The following is a 20,026-nucleotide window of genomic DNA, read 5'->3' on the forward strand; positions in this document are numbered from 1 at the left end:
CCCTACTGAAACACCCAACAGAAGGGGGCTTAGCAGTACCTTGCTTGATTTCATACTATCGAGCGGCCCAATTATGTCAACTCTCCCAATGGCAAACACACCCTGATTTGAAGCGTTGGGTAGCATTGGAAAGCAAAGCTTGTTCCCCACTGGAACTAAGCAACCTATTATGGACCCCAAAAATAGCAAGAAAATCCGCTATACAGCAGCCGCTATCCTCAATGACCAATTCATTAGCAATCTGGGATGTTACCAAATTTAGATGCGGACTTACGTCCAAAAAAACCCTGATGACACCCCTATGGGGTAACCCACACTTTGCTCCGGGTATGCCTAGCGCTAACTTTCAAATTTGGAAACAGCATAATATTATGAGATTACAAGATCTGGTGGTAGACAACAAACTCATATCATTTGCACAAATTAGAGAAGAGAAAAATATCCCACATTCAGAATTTTATAGATACCTCCAGATCAGAGCCTTCTACAATAATTCAACCCCATACCCACCTTTGACAACATTCGAAAAGCTCTGTCTGAATGAGACTAACACGAAGGGACTCACATCGCAGATGTATAGAGAAGTGATCGGTTCTGGAATTAAAGTCACCCACAAGCTAGGTTACATGCTAAAATGGGAAACAGACTTAGGGGAGACCCTAGATGTTGACGAGTGGACCCAAATAGCAACAGCAGCTGCTAAGAGCTCGATTTGCACAACATTAAAGGAGAACGCATATAAGTTCCTAATGAGGTGGTACCTCACCCCGCTTAGACTATCCAAATTTGTAAACGGTAGTTCTCCGCTCTGTCCTAGGCAGTGTGGAGAACCCGCTGATCTGTTACATATGCTGTGGTCCTGCCCCCGGCTGATTCCATTATGGAAAAAAGTCATTAATTGGCTTCAGAGGCTTTTGGACCTCGACATCCCATTTGATCCCGGTCTCTTCCTTTTGGGAAGGGCAAGACAAGGCTTCTCAAAAGCAACTCTTAAACTAATAGCACATTTTGCTACAGCCGTGCGGTGCGAGATTGCAGCATTATGGAAACAAAGTGAAATTCCTGTTATCCCCAAAATCCGGAATAGAATTTGGTTCGTATGCCAGATGGAAAAATTGACAAGTTTAGTTAATGACACTGGCGAAAATTTCCTAAAAGTCTGGACGCCTTGGCTGGCCCAGACAGACATCCCTGGGGTGGAGAGAGCCACCGTTTTGCTTTAATAGTAGTTAGATGCGTTCTCCGGTAATGGAGTAGCCCACCCAGCAGCAACAAATCAATCCAGACATCGGTCCCGGAAGCGTTGATCAGAGCCGCGGCCTCCCACCCTTCCTCTCCCCCTCCCCACCCTCTTCCTCTTCCCCCCCACCTAATTTTACTTTATGATTATTTATTATTTAAGTTTATGTCGTTGCATATATATATATTTGTGATCAGGACCTTTGCCTTTCTTATACATTTCATGCAATGAAAACAAGAATTCCACTTCGTATATAAACTTGCTCAGTGAGCGGAGGGGCATGAAATTCAGGATCAGGCAACATGTCCCAAACTGTATGGGCCAGTTCTTTTTGTTAGAAAAGGATCCTGCAATCCATTGGATGTCTCAGCTTGGCAGTGAAGGAGTTAAAAAAAGAGGTGGGATCCCACAGCCCAAGAGCTGCCTGGGGCATCTATGGTTAAAACTGTGGCCCTGTTAGACTGAGTTTAAAATGTTATATTCTAACAGTGAATTGCTGTTTCCTTCATAAAGAAATGTCGCGGTGATATCAATGTGTCACAGCGCCATTCTGTAATAGTTACAGAGATATCAATGTGTCACAGCGCCATTCTCTAATAGTTACAGTGATATCAATGTGTCACAGCGCCATTCTCTAATAGTTACAGAGATATCAATGTGTCACAGCGCCATTCTGTAATAGTTACAGAGATATCAATGTGTCACAGCGCCATTCTCTAATAGTTACAGAGATATCAATGTGTCACAGCGCCATTCTCTAATAGTTACAGAGATATCAATGTGTCACAGCGCCATTCTCTAATAGTTACAGAGATATCAATGTGTCACAGCGCCATTCTCTAATAGTTACAGTGATATCAATGTGTCACAGCGCCATTCTCTAATAGTTACAGTGATATCAATGTGTCACAGCGCCATTCTCTAATAGTTACAGAGATATCAATGTGTCACAGCGCCATTCTCTAATAGTTACAGTGATATCAATGTGTCACAGCGCCATTCTCTAATAGTTACAGAGATATCAATGTGTCACAGCGCCATTCTCTAATAGTTACAGTGATATCAATGTGTCACAGCGCCATTCTCTAATAGTTACAGTGATATCAATGTGTCACAGCGCCATTCTCTAATAGTTACACTGATATCAATGTGTCACAGCGCCATTCTGTAATAGTTACAGAGATATCAATGTGTCACAGCGCCATTCTCTAATAGTTACACTGATATCAATGTGTCACAGCGCCATTCTCTAATAGTTACAGAGATATCAATGTGTCACAGCGCCATTCTCTAATAGTTACAGAGATATCAATGTGTCACAGCGCCATTCTCTAATAGTTACAGAGATATCAATGTGTCACAGCGCCATTCTCTAATAGTTACAGTGATATCAATGTGTCACAGCGCCATTCTCTAATAGTTACAGAGATATCAATGTGTCACAGCGCCATTCTGTAATAGTTACAGAGATATCAATGTGTCACAGCGCCATTCTGTAATAGTTACAGAGATATCAATGTGTCACAGCGCCATTCTCTAATAGTTACAGTGATATCAATGTGTCACAGCGCCATTCTCTAATAGTTACAGAGATATCAATGTGTCACAGCGCCATTCTGTAATAGTTACAGAGATATCAATGTGTCACAGCGCCATTCTCTAATAGTTACAGAGATATCAATGTGTCACAGCGCCATTCTCTAATAGTTACAGTGATATCAATGTGTCACAGCGCCATTCTCTAATAGTTACAGTGATATCAATGTGTCACAGCGCCATTCTCTAATAGTTACAGAGATATCAATGTGTCACAGCGCCATTCTCTAATAGTTACAGTGATATCAATGTGTCACAGCGCCATTCTCTAATAGTTACAGAGATATCAATGTGTCACAGCGCCATTCTCTAATAGTTACAGTGATATCAATGTGTCACAGCGCCATTCTCTAATAGTTACAGTGATATCAATGTGTCACAGCGCCATTCTCTAATAGTTACACTGATATCAATGTGTCACAGCGCCATTCTGTAATAGTTACAGAGATATCAATGTGTCACAGCGCCATTCTCTAATAGTTACACTGATATCAATGTGTCACAGCGCCATTCTCTAATAGTTACAGAGATATCAATGTGTCACAGCGCCATTCTCTAATAGTTACAGAGATATCAATGTGTCACAGCGCCATTCTCTAATAGTTACAGAGATATCAATGTGTCACAGCGCCATTCTCTAATAGTTACAGTGATATCAATGTGTCACAGCGCCATTCTCTAATAGTTACAGAGATATCAATGTGTCACAGCGCCATTCTCTAATAGTTACAGAGATATCAATGTGTCACAGCGCCATTCTCTAATAGTTACAGAGATATCAATGTGTCACAGCGCCATTCTCTAATAGTTACAGAGATATCAATGTGTCACAGCGCCATTCTCTAATAGTTACAGAGATATCAATGTGTCACAGCGCCATTCTCTAATAGTTACAGAGATATCAATGTGTCACAGCGCCATTCTCTAATAGTTACAGAGATATCAATGTGTCACAGCGCCATTCTCTAATAGTTACAGAGATATCAATGTGTCACAGCGCCATTCTCTAATAGTTACAGAGATATCAATGTGTCACAGCGCCATTCTCTAATAGTTACAGAGATATCAATGTGTCACAGCGCCATTCTCTAATAGTTACACTGATATCAATGTGTCACAGCGCCATTCTCTAATAGTTACACTGATATCAATGTGTCACAGCGCCATTCTCTAATAGTTACACTGATATCAATGTGTCACAGCGCCATTCTCTAATAGTTACAGAGATATCAATGTGTCACAGCGCCATTCTCTAATAGTTACAGAGATATCAATGTGTCACAGCGCCATTCTCTAATAGTTACAGAGATATCAATGTGTCACAGCGCCATTCTCTAATAGTTACAGAGATATCAATGTGTCACAGCGCCATTCTCTAATAGTTACAGAGATATCAATGTGTCACAGCGCCATTCTCTAATAGTTACAGAGATATCAATGTGTCACAGCGCCATTCTCTAATAGTTACAGAGATATCAATGTGTCACAGCGCCATTCTCTAATAGTTACAGAGATATCAATGTGTCACAGCGCCATTCTCTAATAGTTACAGAGATATCAATGATTCACAGCGCCATTCTCTAATAGTTACAGAGATATCAATGATTCACAGCGCCATTCTCTAATAGTTACAGAGATATCAATGATTCACAGCGCCATTCTCTAATAGTTACAGAGATATCAATGTGTCACAGCGCCATTCTCTAATAGTTACAGAGATATCAATGTGTCACAGCGCCATTCTCTAATAGTTACAGAGATATCAATGATTCACAGCGCCATTCTCTAATAGTTACAGAGATATCAATGATTCACAGCGCCATTCTCTAATAGTTACAGAGATATCAATGATTCACAGCGCCATTCTCTAATAGTTACAGAGATATCAATGTGTCACAGCGCCATTCTCTAATAGTTACAGAGATATCAATGTGTCACAGCGCCATTCTCTAATAGTTACAGAGATATCAATGTGTCACAGCGCCATTCTCTAATAGTTACAGAGATATCAATGTGTCACAGCGCCATTCTCTAATAGTTACAGAGATATCAATGTGTCACAGCGCCATTCTCTAATAGTTACAGAGATATCAATGTGTCACAGCGCCATTCTCTAATAGTTACACTGATATCAATGTGTCACAGCGCCATTCTCTAATAGTTACAGAGATATCAATGTGTCACAGCGCCATTCTCTAATAGTTACAGAGATATCAATGTGTCACAGCGCCATTCTCTAATAGTTACAGAGATATCAATGTGTCACAGCGCCATTCTCTAATAGTTACACTGATATCAATGTGTCACAGCGCCATTCTCTAATAGTTACAGAGATATCAATGTGTCACAGCGCCATTCTCTAATAGTTACAGAGATATCAATGTGTCACAGCGCCATTCTCTAATAGTTACAGAGATATCAATGTGTCACAGCGCCATTCTCTAATAGTTACAGAGATATCAATGTGTCACAGCGCCATTCTCTAATAGTTACAGAGATATCAATGTGTCACAGCGCCATTCTCTAATAGTTACAGAGATATCAATGTGTCACAGCGCCATTCTCTAATAGTTACAGAGATATCAATGTGTCACAGCGCCATTCTCTAATAGTTACAGTGATATCAATGTGTCACAGCGCCATTCTCTAATAGTTACAGTGATATCAATGTGTCACAGCGCCATTCTCTAATAGTTACAGAGATATCAATGTGTCACAGCGCCATTCTCTAATAGTTACAGAGATATCAATGTGTCACAGCGCCATTCTCTAATAGTTACAGAGATATCAATGTGTCACAGCGCCATTCTCTAATAGTTACAGAGATATCAATGTGTCACAGCGCCATTCTCTAATAGTTACAGAGATATCAATGTGTCACAGCGCCATTCTCTAATAGTTACAGAGATATCAATGTGTCACAGCGCCATTCTCTAATAGTTACAGAGATATCAATGTGTCACAGCGCCATTCTCTAATAGTTACAGTGATATCAATGTGTCACAGCGCCATTCTCTAATAGTTACAGAGATATCAATGTGTCACAGCGCCATTCTCTAATAGTTACAGTGATATCAATGTGTCACAGCGCCATTCTCTAATAGTTACAGTGATATCAATGTGTCACAGCGCCATTCTCTAATAGTTACAGAGATATCAATGTGTCACAGCGCCATTCTCTAATAGTTACAGAGATATCAATGTGTCACAGCGCCATTCTCTAATAGTTACAGAGATATCAATGTGTCACAGCGCCATTCTCTAATAGTTACAGTGATATCAATGTGTCACAGCGCCATTCTCTAATAGTTACAGTGATATCAATGTGTCACAGCGCCATTCTCTAATAGTTACAGAGATATCAATGTGTCACAGCGCCATTCTCTAATAGTTACAGAGATATCAATGTGTCACAGCGCCATTCTGTAATAGTTACAGAGATATCAATGTGTCACAGCGCCATTCTCTAATAGTTACAGAGATATCAATGTGTCACAGCGCCATTCTCTAATAGTTACAGAGATATCAATGTGTCACAGCGCCATTCTCTAATAGTTACAGAGATATCAATGATTCACAGCGCCATTCTCTAATAGTTACAGAGATATCAATGTGTCACAGCGCCATTCTCTAATAGTTACACTGATATCAATGTGTCACAGCGCCATTCTCTAATAGTTACAGAGATATCAATGATTCACAGCGCCATTCTCTAATAGTTACAGTGATATCAATGTGTCACAGCGCCATTCTCTAATAGTTACAGAGATATCAATGTGTCACAGCGCCATTCTCTAATAGTTACAGAGATATCAATGTGTCACAGCGCCATTCTCTAATAGTTACAGAGATATCAATGTGTCACAGCGCCATTCTCTAATAGTTACAGAGATATCAATGATTCACAGCGCCATTCTCTAATAGTTACAGAGATATCAATGTGTCACAGCGCCATTCTCTAATAGTTACACTGATATCAATGTGTCACAGCGCCATTCTCTAATAGTTACAGAGATATCAATGATTCACAGCGCCATTCTCTAATAGTTACAGTGATATCAATGTGTCACAGCGCCATTCTCTAATAGTTACAGAGATATCAATGTGTCACAGCGCCATTCTCTAATAGTTACAGAGATATCAATGTGTCACAGCGCCATTCTCTAATAGTTACAGTGATATCAATGTGTCACAGCGCCATTCTCTAATAGTTACAGAGATATCAATGTGTCACAGCGCCATTCTCTAATAGTTACAGAGATATCAATGTGTCACAGCGCCATTCTCTAATAGTTACAGAGATATCAATGTGTCACAGCGCCATTCTCTAATAGTTACAGAGATATCAATGTGTCACAGCGCCATTCTCTAATAGTTACAGAGATATCAATGATTCACAGCGCCATTCTCTAATAGTTACAGAGATATCAATGTGTCACAGCGCCATTCTCTAATAGTTACAGTGATATCAATGTGTCACAGCGCCATTCTCTAATAGTTACAGAGATATCAATGATTCACAGCGCCATTCTCTAATAGTTACAGAGATATCAATGTGTCACAGCGCCATTCTCTAATAGTTACAGAGATATCAATGTGTCACAGCGCCATTCTCTAATAGTTACAGTGATATCAATGTGTCACAGCGCCATTCTCTAATAGTTACACTGATATCAATGTGTCACAGCGCCATTCTCTAATAGTTACACTGATATCAATGTGTCACAGCGCCATTCTCTAATAGTTACAGAGATATCAATGTGTCACAGCGCCATTCTCTAATAGTTACAGAGATATCAATGTGTCACAGCGCCATTCTCTAATAGTTACAGAGATATCAATGTGTCACAGTGCCATTCTCTAATAGTTACACTGATATCAATGTGTCACAGCGCCATTCTCTAATAGTTACACTGATATCAATGTGTCACAGCGCCATTCTCTAATAGTTACACTGATATCAATGTGTCACAGCGCCATTCTCTAATAGTTACAGAGATATCAATGTGTCACAGCGCCATTCTCTAATAGTTACAGAGATATCAATGTGTCACAGCGCCATTCTCTAATAGTTACAGAGATATCAATGTGTCACAGCGCCATTCTCTAATAGTTACAGAGATATCAATGTGTCACAGCGCCATTCTCTAATAGTTACAGAGATATCAATGTGTCACAGCGCCATTCTCTAATAGTTACAGAGATATCAATGTGTCACAGCGCCATTCTCTAATAGTTACAGAGATATCAATGTGTCACAGCGCCATTCTCTAATAGTTACAGAGATATCAATGTGTCACAGCGCCATTCTCTAATAGTTACAGAGATATCAATGTGTCACAGCGCCATTCTCTAATAGTTACAGAGATATCAATGTGTCACAGCGCCATTCTCTAATAGTTACAGTGATATCAATGTGTCACAGCGCCATTCTCTAATAGTTACAGTGATATCAATGTGTCACAGCGCCATTCTCTAATAGTTACAGTGATATCAATGTGTCACAGCGCCATTCTCTAATAGTTACAGTGATATCTCTGGAGCAACCCCAGAGTTCTTCATAGATGTACTTTGTCCAGGCGTGTAATTGTGCTATAATGTACTGCAAGGTAACTGCGTCTAGAAGCATTGCTTTATTACGGCTACAATAACAAGCCAACCCCTGTATGACCCATCTGAGCGCCTCGGGCTGCAGGAATGGACACGGACTCTGTCTGTGTTTGTTTTATTTTTTTAGTTCATCTCTCTCTGGAGGGAAAAGACATTCGTATCTACAGTAGCTGCTGGGTAAGAGTAAGTCGCCTGGTACATGGGGGCGCTGGTATTATGGTGCTGGGTTTTGTGCCTTTGATAAATAGCCCAATTGGCTTCAAAGGTGGAAGATTTTACAGGCTCAGATTTGAGCAATGGCTCACTCATTTCGGAGTGCGCCTCACTCACTGGAGGACAGTCTCCCCCCTTTAAAACATTCATTAGATGCCATTCATCTAAAAAGAGGGATATCCAATGAATATTTGAACCGCTTCAGTTCGGGGACAGACATGAAAACCATTGTGTAGCATGCCCCTCCAGCACCGAAGGGGTTCAAATTGCACAAGTATTTGGGATTCATATTATGTGCTTTTCACAGAGCCCACTACCCAGACCAAAGGCGCAATGCATCGCTGGCCCCTCCAGCATCAAAGTGGTTAATCTGCCATTTGCCCTAAATACCCCATGCACTCATAAAGTACAAGAAACCCTACAGGGGTTCTCAACTCCACTCCTCGCGGTTTTTAGGATATCCCTGCTTCAGCACAGGTGGCTCAGTCGACGACAGCCACTGATTGAGCCACCTGCGCTGAAGCAGGGATATCCTTCAAACCTGACCTGTTGGGGGAGTCTTGGAGTTGAAAACCTGTGCTGTACAGAATCCCCTATGGGTAATCTCTCTGCATTAGGACACACCTTGTAAATAATAAATCAGCATTTTATTGCCTGAACCACTCAAAGTTAATAATCACCCGGAAGGCTGCAGCACATTGCACTGCTCAGATATCAGTATGCATTGTCGGGAAACATTCTCCCCAGCCTGTGACATTCTGTTTATTCATTTATGGGTATTCCTTTCATGCCGGAGGTCTGTACGTGTGTGTGAGAGACGCACAACCTACAATAATACTCGGCACGTCTCCGGTACGGAGATGTGACGCCTGAAATCTCTCAGAGGATAAACACGTTCCCCAGACACAGGACAGCATCAATGGAGAAATCCTGCAAATCCATGCAATTTATTCTTCAAAATCTCCCGCGTGGGACACGACCCTAAAATCAGCCCCCGTTAAAATGTTCTACAGCCCAGAGATTATTAAATACTTTTATTAAAGCTGCACTCCAAGCTGCCGGGTTATTTGTTTTTATTTTAAACTATTTCCCCCTTTAATATGCGCATCAATACAATCCCACACAATGATCAGTAATTAGCTAAGTTGCCGATAGATCCATTATCTTGTGATAGATCGGCGAAGATTCGGCTAGGGGGGTTCACTAAATGTCTGTCAGTGCAGCAGAAGAGGACCAAAGATGGGAAGATCATGTGACCAGGCAGTCACTAGATACAATTGGTGCACTGCTAGAGAGAGGGCAGGGCTCAAAAGAGGTCTGCCAGAGCCTGCTTCAGAAGAGGAAGGGGATGTGACTTTGTACATGGTTGCTATAGAAACAAAAAATGCTTTTTACATTATAATACATTAAAAATGTAATTCAGGGTTGTTTTTAAAAAAATTGCTACAAGTATTTTCTCACAGCACAGAACTGATTTACAATAAAAAACACATGTAGGACATTGCTTGGTCTGCAGCTTTAAATACAGGTAGTCCTCGCTTACCGATGTTCCGGTTTCCGAGGGATGCCTTATCCGACACCGTATAATGCAGTCCGACCGGGCGCATTATCCAACCCCGGATCCGCTTACCCGACGGTCACCGCCGCCGAATAATATGGGACCCGCAATCCGACGGTCCGTTAACTGACAGCGGTTTGCGGGACGCATTTTGTCGGAAAAGCGAGGACCGCCTGTACCCTCGAAGTATCCATGCAACTCTCACTGCACACTGACACTAACAGTCCCATTCATTCAGCAGTTTGGGTGTTGCAGTATTTACCAAACGGGGCAAAAAAAAAATAGCACCAAACGTATCGAGGGGAGGGAAAAAATAAGACTGTTTTATTGTTTTGTTTGTGTTTTATTTCACGAGGTTTGTTATCTCTTAACTGCAAAACTGGGAAAACCCAGCACGAGATTAATTAAGGAGACTGATTTCCAATCAAGGTAATAGGATTTAGTCCTTTGAGGAATATCTGGCAGATTTGGTGCCCGGGTTTTGCTCCGGATTTGCACCTGGGAGACAGAAAGGATCCTACCCCGTGTAACCGTCAGTGTAGGATCCCGTATATTTGGGATTGTCCCTTATTTCAGGGGTGCTCAACTCCAGTCCTCTAGCCCCCCCCCCCCCCAACAGGTCAGGTTTTCAGGCTATCCCTGCTTCAGCACAGGTGGTTCAATCAGTCCCTGCTTCAGCACAGGCGGCTCAATCAGAGACTCAGTCGAAGATTGATTGAGCCACCTTTGCTGAAGCTGGGATATTCTAAAAACCTGACCTGTTGGTGGGGCTTTAGGACTTTCATATGGTTACATGCAACGTATTTTTTCGTATGGTTACATGCAACGTATTTGTGTTCGAATATGCACTATGTAAATACATGTAATAATATTTTGCATAGCAATTTTAAAGGTCAGTCATTAACTCATTATCATGTCACACCATCATACTGGATTTGGGCACCCAGTATTATTTAAATGTGGCCACCCGACCTTAGAGTTATTTCTTTGCATCACTATTTGTCCCAGTTTGGGAGAGGTGTTTTAATCCTGCATCTCTTAGCACTGGGGTTGCCAGGTGTCCAGTGTAGAACCGGACAGTTCTGTATTTGGACAATATCTGGTAAAAAAGGTAATATCTGACATGTATGTGTATACTGGTGTTACCTCTCTGGGCGTGTATGTGTATACCGGTATTACCTCTCTGGGTGTGTATGTGTATACCGGTATTACCTCTCTGGGTGTGTATGTGTATACCGGTATTATCTCTCTGGGCGTGTATGTGTATACAGGTATTACCTCTCTGGGCGTGTATGTGTATACCGGTATTACCTCTCTGGGCGTGTATGTGTATACAGGTATTACCTCTCTGGGCGTGTATGTGTATACCGGTATTACCTCTCTGGGCGTGTATGTGTATACCGGTACTACCTCTCTGGGAGTGTATGTGTATACCGGTATTACCTCTCTGGGCGTGTATGTGTATACAGGTATTACCTCTCTGGGCGTGTATGTGTATACCGGTATTACCTCTCTGGACGTGTACGTGTATACCGGTATTACCTCTCTGGGCGTGTATGTGTATACCGGTATGACCTCTCTGGGCGTGAACGTGTATACCGGTATTACCTCTCTGGGCGTGTACGTGTATACCGGTATTGCCTCTCTGGGCGTGTATGTGTATACCGGTATTACCTCTCTGGGCGTGTGTGTGTATACCGGTGTTACCTCTCTGGGTGTGTATGTGTGTACCGGTATTACCTCTCTGGGCGTGTATGTGTATACCGGTATTACCTCTCTGGGCGTGTGTGTGTATACCGGTATTACCTCTCTGGGCGTGTACGTGTATACCGGTATTACCTCTCTGGGCGTGTATGTGTATACCGGTATTACCTCTCTGGGTGTGTGTGTGTATACCGGTATTACCTCTCTGGGCGTGTAAGTGTATACCGGTATTACCTCTCTGGGCGTGTGTGTGTATACCGGTATTACCTCTCTGGGCGTGTACGTGTATACCGGTATTACCTCTCTGGGCGTGTATGTGTATACCGGTATTACCTCTCTAGGTGTGTATGTGTATACCGGTATTACCTCTCTGGGCGTGTGTGTGTATACCGGTATTACCTCTCTGGGCGTGTACGTGTATACCGGTATTACCTCTCTGGGCGTGTATGTGTATACCGGTATTACCTCTCTAGGTGTGTATGTGTATACCGGTATTACCTCTCTGGGCGTGCGTGTGTATACCGGTATTACCTCTCTGGGCGTGTATGTGTATACCGGTATTACCTCTCTGGGCGTGTACGTGTATACCGGTATTACCTCTCTGGGCATATATGTGTATACCGGTATTACCTCTCTGGGCGTGTATGTGTATACCGGTATTACCTCTCTGGGCGTGTATGTGTATACCGGTATTACCTCTCTGGACATAATGACCTGACCGGCTTCAGGGGGCCGCAGGATTTTCCCGAGCAGGGCTGTTGCTAGTGGGCTGGGTAGCTTCCTCCATCCTGATTGGCTACATTACCCAGCAGCAGACAATCAGGAGGCGTGTGGGCGTGTGGCCAAGGAGAGGAGGAAACAGCATGGAGCGGTGAGAGGGGTGTGTGTGCATGCATCTCAAGCGTCCAGTATTTTTGGAGTAGCCACTTGGCAACCCTACTTAGCGTCAATTTACCATGCGCTCTCTGCCTGTTTTGTCCTGTGTGTCACTTGGGAGGGTGTTTAATAGGAGGAGTTAGAGTTATATGATGCATATTTATAGTGATGCGCAGGAGGGCAGGCGCTATGCGCTATATTTTTGGGTGGGGGTCCGGTACATACAAAATCAGTAGCACAAATACACCATCGTAATGTAAATATATATAAACCCAGCGCCCCCAGTTCCTGACCTCCATACACGCATCAAATTCGTCAGAGTAACGTTTGCTCTGTCTGGGTGCAGAGAAGTGTCACAAACGCAGAACGCAGAACGCTCCCCATATATTATTACTATCCTCATAATCATAGCTCTGTAATAACACAATGCAGTATTTACTAGTACATATGAGGAAGAGTAATATAAGTGAGAAAAGGTTCGTTTGAGATTCAACCAAAAACATCCACATGTATCATGCTAGCCTATTATATATATTATATCTTTTATGCTGGGGGAGGGTACTATTTGTAAACACTTGCGGCATTTATGCAAATTTTCTGGACATTTTGTTTTTTTACGCAGTACACTTTGTTTAGGTCATAATTGGCTTAGTAGTGGTTTTTATTTAATTTTTACCAGCTACTTATAGTCACACTATTTATGTGACTAATACTGGCCATAGGTATAAATCACCTTACATAGTGTCACCACTCATATTTACCTGCTATAATATTATATCACAATTCATCTTTATTGAAATATACACAAACATCAATCCTAGACCTAGGATATATATATGTGTGTGTGCGTGTCTGCTAATGAGGAGACAGCACACATATTTTAAGTATTCAATAAATATAGGTACATTTCAGATTCCAAGTGTTCATGTTAAGTGTCCTAATAAAACTATGGCGTATATCAGTGCTCCCACTCCAAATAAAAATCAAATCATCAATAAACCCTTTTTAAAATATAATGTGCTTCCTGTATGTATTAGTGTCCCCATAAATGTATCAACTACCAATAACCCATTAATACATTTGCTTAAGAGGGGGGGCGAATGATGTCCCCATTGCAGTCCCCCCATGTTTGTAAATAATATTGACCATCATAAAGAAAATAATTATGTTTGAATACAAAACTGTATGGAATCCATGACAAAGTTGCTCTGTGATATGGATAAATCTGATTGGTTCAAAAGATATTGTACAGCAGTCATACCTAAGTCATGTCCAATAATTGTATACAAAGATTTTACATCCATGGTCACCCATGATGATCCTTTGACCATTTAACACTTCAATTCTTTGAGTTCATTACCAGTATCCTTAATGTAAGAATTGGATGTTTGCACCAAGGGTTATAAAAAAACTATCTACATATCTCACTACACCATCTTCCAAAGATGCAACCCTCGAGATGATGGGTCTCCCCAGAGGGGAAGTGAGAGATTTATGGATCTTTGGGAGATGGTGAAGAATAGACACAGTAGGATTACTATTCAACAGACATGCGAATTCATGAGTACTAATAACATTCAATGTGTTTCCCAAATCCAAAAGACCCCTCAATTCAAGAACGTAGATCTATCTCTGTAGGGTCCTTAAGCGCGCTACAATATGACTCTAGGTCATGTGATTGACAGAGGGTCTCATTTTTGTAATCCTTCACATGTTGAATTACTATTGCCCTTCCTTTATCTGCATTTTTTATGACAAGACTTATTTTTGTTTCAGTGAATATACTACCGCATATCCATCCTTAGATAAGTCGGATCTCTGTGAATTGGAAAAATTGAAACCCTTGTAGAGTGTGTGCAAATCTCTTTCAACTAATCTTCGAAATGTGGATATGGAAGAGCCTGTGATATAACTAGGACAGACCTTCGACCGATTCTTAAGGCCAGAAATCCTTATGTCCGAAAAATTCATTATTCTCCAAACCATCTTCTTGTTCCTCTAGTAAAGAAGGTCACAAATGGTGGAAAGTAAGGGGACAGACATTGCCAAGCTTACTAATATCACAATCCAAATCAAAGGTTACTAAGACCATCTCCAGAATCCGGCTATCCAGAAGGATTTGGCCGTCCATGGAGGGGGACTTCCCAGAAAAAAACTTTTTGAGAGAAAGTTTGCGTGCAAATTTTTGAACACCGATGATAGTATTCAATCAATCGAAATCCATCTCTGGGGCAAAATGAAGTCCCTTGTCAAACAAAATTCTTTCCGCTTTGGATAATAACACTCCTGGGATATTCATAATGTTCTCCTCCTGGGTCAAAAGTTATTTTCGCGTTTGTTCGGAAATCAGTGTGTTTGGGTTTCTTTGATCTTCTGACCTCTTCCGTTTTTTTTTTAGAAACGATGTATCCGTGACTGCTTTCACCCTGTTACTACATATCGCTGACACACTGGACGTCTCCCTGTCCTGGAAATTTCTCCGGGTGTCACCTTCAAACATCATGGGATGATTCAATCATCATGGGATTCATGGAATGAGACAGGATTATCCGATCCGAAAACCCGTGGATCCAGTCGCTGTTAGCAAATGGAAATATTACTGTATGCTCATTTGCATGTCTATGTAATATTTCCATTTGCTATTTGCTTTGCTGTGGAGGGTTTTTGTCACTTTTTTTACCCACCATAACTTAACTAAGTATGGTAAAACCGATCCTCATTGCTTTCATTTTTGCATAGCCAGTATAACCAACCCCACACTGATGAGATCCATTAAGGTCGAAACAGTCTGTCTGTGGGTGGGTTTACTGGCTATGCATCTTAACCCTGGCTGTGCTCAAAGCTGTGACCATGCAGCAAGCTTAAGCCTATAGGGAACCATGTTAAAAATGGTTTTCATCAAAAGGTGACACGGTGTGCTCATTTGCATGTCATTTCCCAGAATCCCTTGCTGCAGTGGAAGTGCTGTGTGATAATGGTGAAAGGCGGGGTTGCAGACCTGCCTAAGACATGCAAATGAGCACACAGTAATATTTCCATTTGCTATATTCTTTGCTGTGGAGGGTTTTTGTCACTTTTTTTAACACACACACACACATACACACACACACACACACACACACACACACACACACACACACACACACACACACACACACACACACACACGATGGATCCAGTACTCCCTCTGGGACGCTGATCTAAGCATACAGTACCCTTTTAGTGAAGCAGTCCTTTCTCACATCACCCATCAGTACCCTCCCCTCCAGCTGCAGTCTGTGACTCCCTGGTGCTAGTGGCGTTAGTAAAACGCTTCCCTCCTGCACCGTATTGATCGGCACTTTTGCTCTTTGCTGCAGCGTGCTTCCTTTGCACGAGGAAAGCTCCCTGGAATTGCTGCCGGTGAAGCTGCAGAATCCCCGCACGGACGCGAGCATCTTCTTGGTGCAGTAACTCCTCTGCAGCACTACACAAAAATAAGACACTATGCAGAAGAGGGGACACGGAGAAGTTTACTCACCGTGCTGCAGCCCCCGCACAGCCGTGACACCTACCGCAGGAGGGCACCCACAGGGGAAGTAGGATGGCACCCACAGGGGAAGTAGGATGGCACCCACAGGGTAAGTAGGATGGCACCCACAGGGGAAGTAGGATGGCACCCACAGGGGAAGTAGGATGGCACCCACAGGGGAAGTAGGATGGCACCCACAGGGGAAGTAGGATGGCACCCACAGGGGAAGTAGGATGGCACCCACAGGGGAAGTAGGATGGCACCCACAGGGGAAGTAGGATGGCACCCACAGGGTAAGTAGCCTACACGAGGTTCTCTGGGTGGCAGTGGATGGGACTACCCGTTGTAGAGGTCGTGTGTTGCAGAGCTCCCCGGCTGCCCCTCCCCTCTCACTGTGCTCCCATCCTCTCTGATGCTTCCCTGAGCTTTTCTCCTGTATCTCTGACTCACGTGCAGTCTCTCTCTCTCCCTCCCTCCTTAACCTCTCTCCTTCCCTCCCTCCCTCCTTAACCTCTCTCTCCTTCCCTCCCTCCTCAACCTCTTTCTCCTTCACCTCTCTGGTGCTGCAGGTGTAATAGTTAGAACATGTGGGGGACCCCTTGATGGCTCTAAGTTACCCAAGGCAGCCTTAGTTTGATATCATTCCCGTCTACCTATGTCATGGAGCAGGGGGTGGCCAACTCCAGTCCTCAAGGGCCACCGACAGGTCCGGTTTTCAGGATATCCCTGCTTCAGCACAGATGAGTCAGTCAACGACTGAGCCACCTCTGCTCAAGCAGGGACTGATTGAGCGACCTGTGCTGAAGCAGGGATATCCTGAACACCTGACCTGTTGGTGGCTCTCAGGGCCGCCGAGAGGGGGGGACAGCCAGGGCTGGTGTCCCGGGCCCGCTGGCTGGGGGGGGGGCAGATTTCCCCCGACCTCTGGCCAGGCTCTGCTGCCGGTCGCGGCCGGGCCCCGGCTCTCAGCTGCCTGCAGGACCTTTCCTCTCTGACGTCAGAGCCCCGGCACGCGCCGGCAGTGGAAGCTCGGCGGGTATTTGTATATGTATTGGGGGGGCTTGAGGGTATTTGTATATGTATTGGGGGGCTTGGGGGTATTTGTATATGTATTGGGGGGCTTGGGGGTATTTGTATATGTATTGGGGGGCTTGGGGGTATTTGTATTTGTATTGGGGGGCTTGGGGGTATTTGTATATGTATTGGGGGGCTTGGGGGTATTTGTATATGTATTGGGGGGGCTTGGGGGTATTTGTATATGTATTGGGGGGCTTGGGGGTATTTATATATGTATTGGGGGGCTTGGGGGTATTTTTATATGTATTGGGGGGCTTGGGGGTATTTTTATTTGTATTGGGGGCTTGGGGGTATTTTTATATGTATTGGGGGCTTGGGGGTATTTTTATATGTATTGGGGGAATGGGGGTATTTTTATATGTATTGGGGGGCTTGGGGGTATTTTTATATGTATTGGGGGAATGGGGGTATTTTTATATGTATTGGGGGGCTTGGGGGTATTTTTATATGGGTTGATATTTTTTATGTATTGGGCGAGGGTTGTTTTTTTTTATATGTATTGTTTTATATTTTTTAATAGATCTTTTTTACATGTATTGGGGTATTTTGTTAGATGCATTGGGTGGGTTTTATATGTATTGTATTGTATATGTATTGTTTTATTTATATGTATGTATGTATGTATGTATGTATGTATGTATGTATGTATGAGGGGGTTATATGTATTGGTTTTTTTTATATGTATTGGGTAGGTGGTTTTTATTTGGGGGGTGGGGGAGGTTGTATATATTTGGGGGGTGGGGGAGGTTGTATATATTTGCGGTGGTGGGGGAGGTTGTATATATTTGCAGGGGGTGGGGGAGGTTGTATATATTTGGGGGTGGGGGAGGTTGTATATATTTGGGGGTGGGGGAGGTTGTATATATTTGCGGGGGTGGGAGAGGTTGTATATATTTGGGGGTGGGGGAGGTTGTATATATTTGCGGGGGTGGGGGAGGTTGTATATATTTGGGGGGTGGGGGAGGTTGCAGTCCTGGGCACCGGGAAATCTCTCTTTGGTCCTGGTGGCCCTTGAGGACAGGAGTTGGCCACCTCACTCATGGAGACTTGATACTCCATTCTGCAGCCCCCAACGTCTCATACGTGTAGCAGGACACACGTAGTGACATCAGGGGGACGATCACATACGTGTAGCAGGACACATGTAGTGACATCAGGGGGACGATCACATACGTGTAGCAGGACACATGTAGTGACATCAGGGGGACGATCACATACGTGTAGCAGGACACATGTAGTGACATCAGGGGGACGATCACATACGTGTAGCAGGAAACGTAGTGACATCAGGGGGTGATCACATACGTGTAGCAGGAAACGTAGTGACATCAGGTGGTGATCACATATGTGTAGCAGGAAACGTAGTGACATCAGGGGGACGATCACATACGTGTAGCAGGAAACGGAGTGACATCAGGGCGACGATCACATACGTGTAGCAGGAAACGGAGTGACATCAGGGCGACGATCACATACGTGTAGCAGGACACATGTAGTGACATCAGGGGGTGATCACATACATGTAGCAGGACACATGTAGTGACATCAGGGGGTGATCACATACGTGTAGCAGGACACATGTAGTGACATCAGGGGGACGATCACATACTTTATATTATTTTTACATAGAACTGACAATGTACGCTGCGCTATTTATAGAAATATGCGTGAGAAAGGGTCGCAGGCGGCACCGACACGTCGATTCTGGTCTAATAAACGGGATATCCTTTTAGTGAAGAGCAGGCGAGTGCCGCTACATTTGCATCCATAGAAATTTGCTGACGTAATGACTCCCTGCTCCGAACAGCTTACAATCTAATTCCTGCTGCCTACGGGCACACAGAGATTCAGTGACCGGGGTCACAAGGAGAACCGACACTGGGACTAGAACCGGAACAGAACCACCGAGCTACTTCATCAACCCAATAGGATCAGAGTGGGAAGAGACAGAAGGCACTAGTGGAGACGTTACTTTAGCTAACCCCTACACTTCCTGAGCTGGGTCCCCTACTCTTGAATGCAGTTGATCACTTAGATTGTAAGCTCTTCGGGGCAGGGACTCCTTTTCCTATTGTTTTGTTTGAAGCGCTTATTCCCATCATGTGTTATAATATGATATTACGTGTACCACTGCTGTAAAGTGCTAAGTACATGAATGGTGCTATATAAATAAAGATATACATACCTACATCTGATGACACGGGCAGTACAGTATGGTATACATACTGTAGTTACCTGTCCTTTGATGTGTCTGCATGCTTCCACTGCAGAGCACAGTGTACATGGGCAGTGCTGTATAAAACCGATACAATGATTGAAGTCTACAGGGAATCATTGTGTCCATAAGAGGGTGATCCCCTTTATGGTTTAAGGGTGCCAATGATATGCGTGAGAGGGGTGATCCCTGTAATGTATGTGGGTACCACTAGTGACCCCCATTCATGTGTATAGGGGGCAATGAAGTGTGTAAAAGGGAGATCCTTTTAATGTGGGGGTTAATAGGAAAGAATAGACACCTGGCATCATTTGCTCTGTAAATGGAGAACATGACAAGTGACAGTAATTGTGTAACAGGAAGCAGAGAGCAGTCACGTCTTCGTAGTAACATGTGGGGCTTGCTTGGGAGCAAACGTTAAATTAA

The 20,026-nt window shown here is 43.3% G+C and overlaps 1 protein-coding gene across 6 annotated transcripts in view; it reads right to left on the minus strand.

Annotated features, from left to right (window-relative positions):
- The window catches only part of LOC142499070 (gonadotropin-releasing hormone II receptor-like), an 85,034-nt gene that overhangs the window by 10,254 nt on the left and 54,754 nt on the right, over window positions 1-20,026 (minus strand). Inside the window, exon 1 of one of the 6 annotated variants that reach the window (XM_075607896.1) lies at window positions 16,318-16,392. The exons of the other annotated variants lie outside the window; for them this stretch is intronic. The gene's annotated coding sequence lies outside the window, so the exon portion shown is untranslated. Of the gene's footprint in view, window positions 1-16,317; window positions 16,393-20,026 lie in introns of those variants that run through there. 6 annotated transcript variants of the gene reach the window in all.

This window comes from Ascaphus truei, chromosome 7 (genome assembly GCF_040206685.1).
Source record: "Ascaphus truei isolate aAscTru1 chromosome 7, aAscTru1.hap1, whole genome shotgun sequence".
NCBI classification, from domain to species: domain Eukaryota; kingdom Metazoa; phylum Chordata; class Amphibia; order Anura; family Ascaphidae; genus Ascaphus; species Ascaphus truei.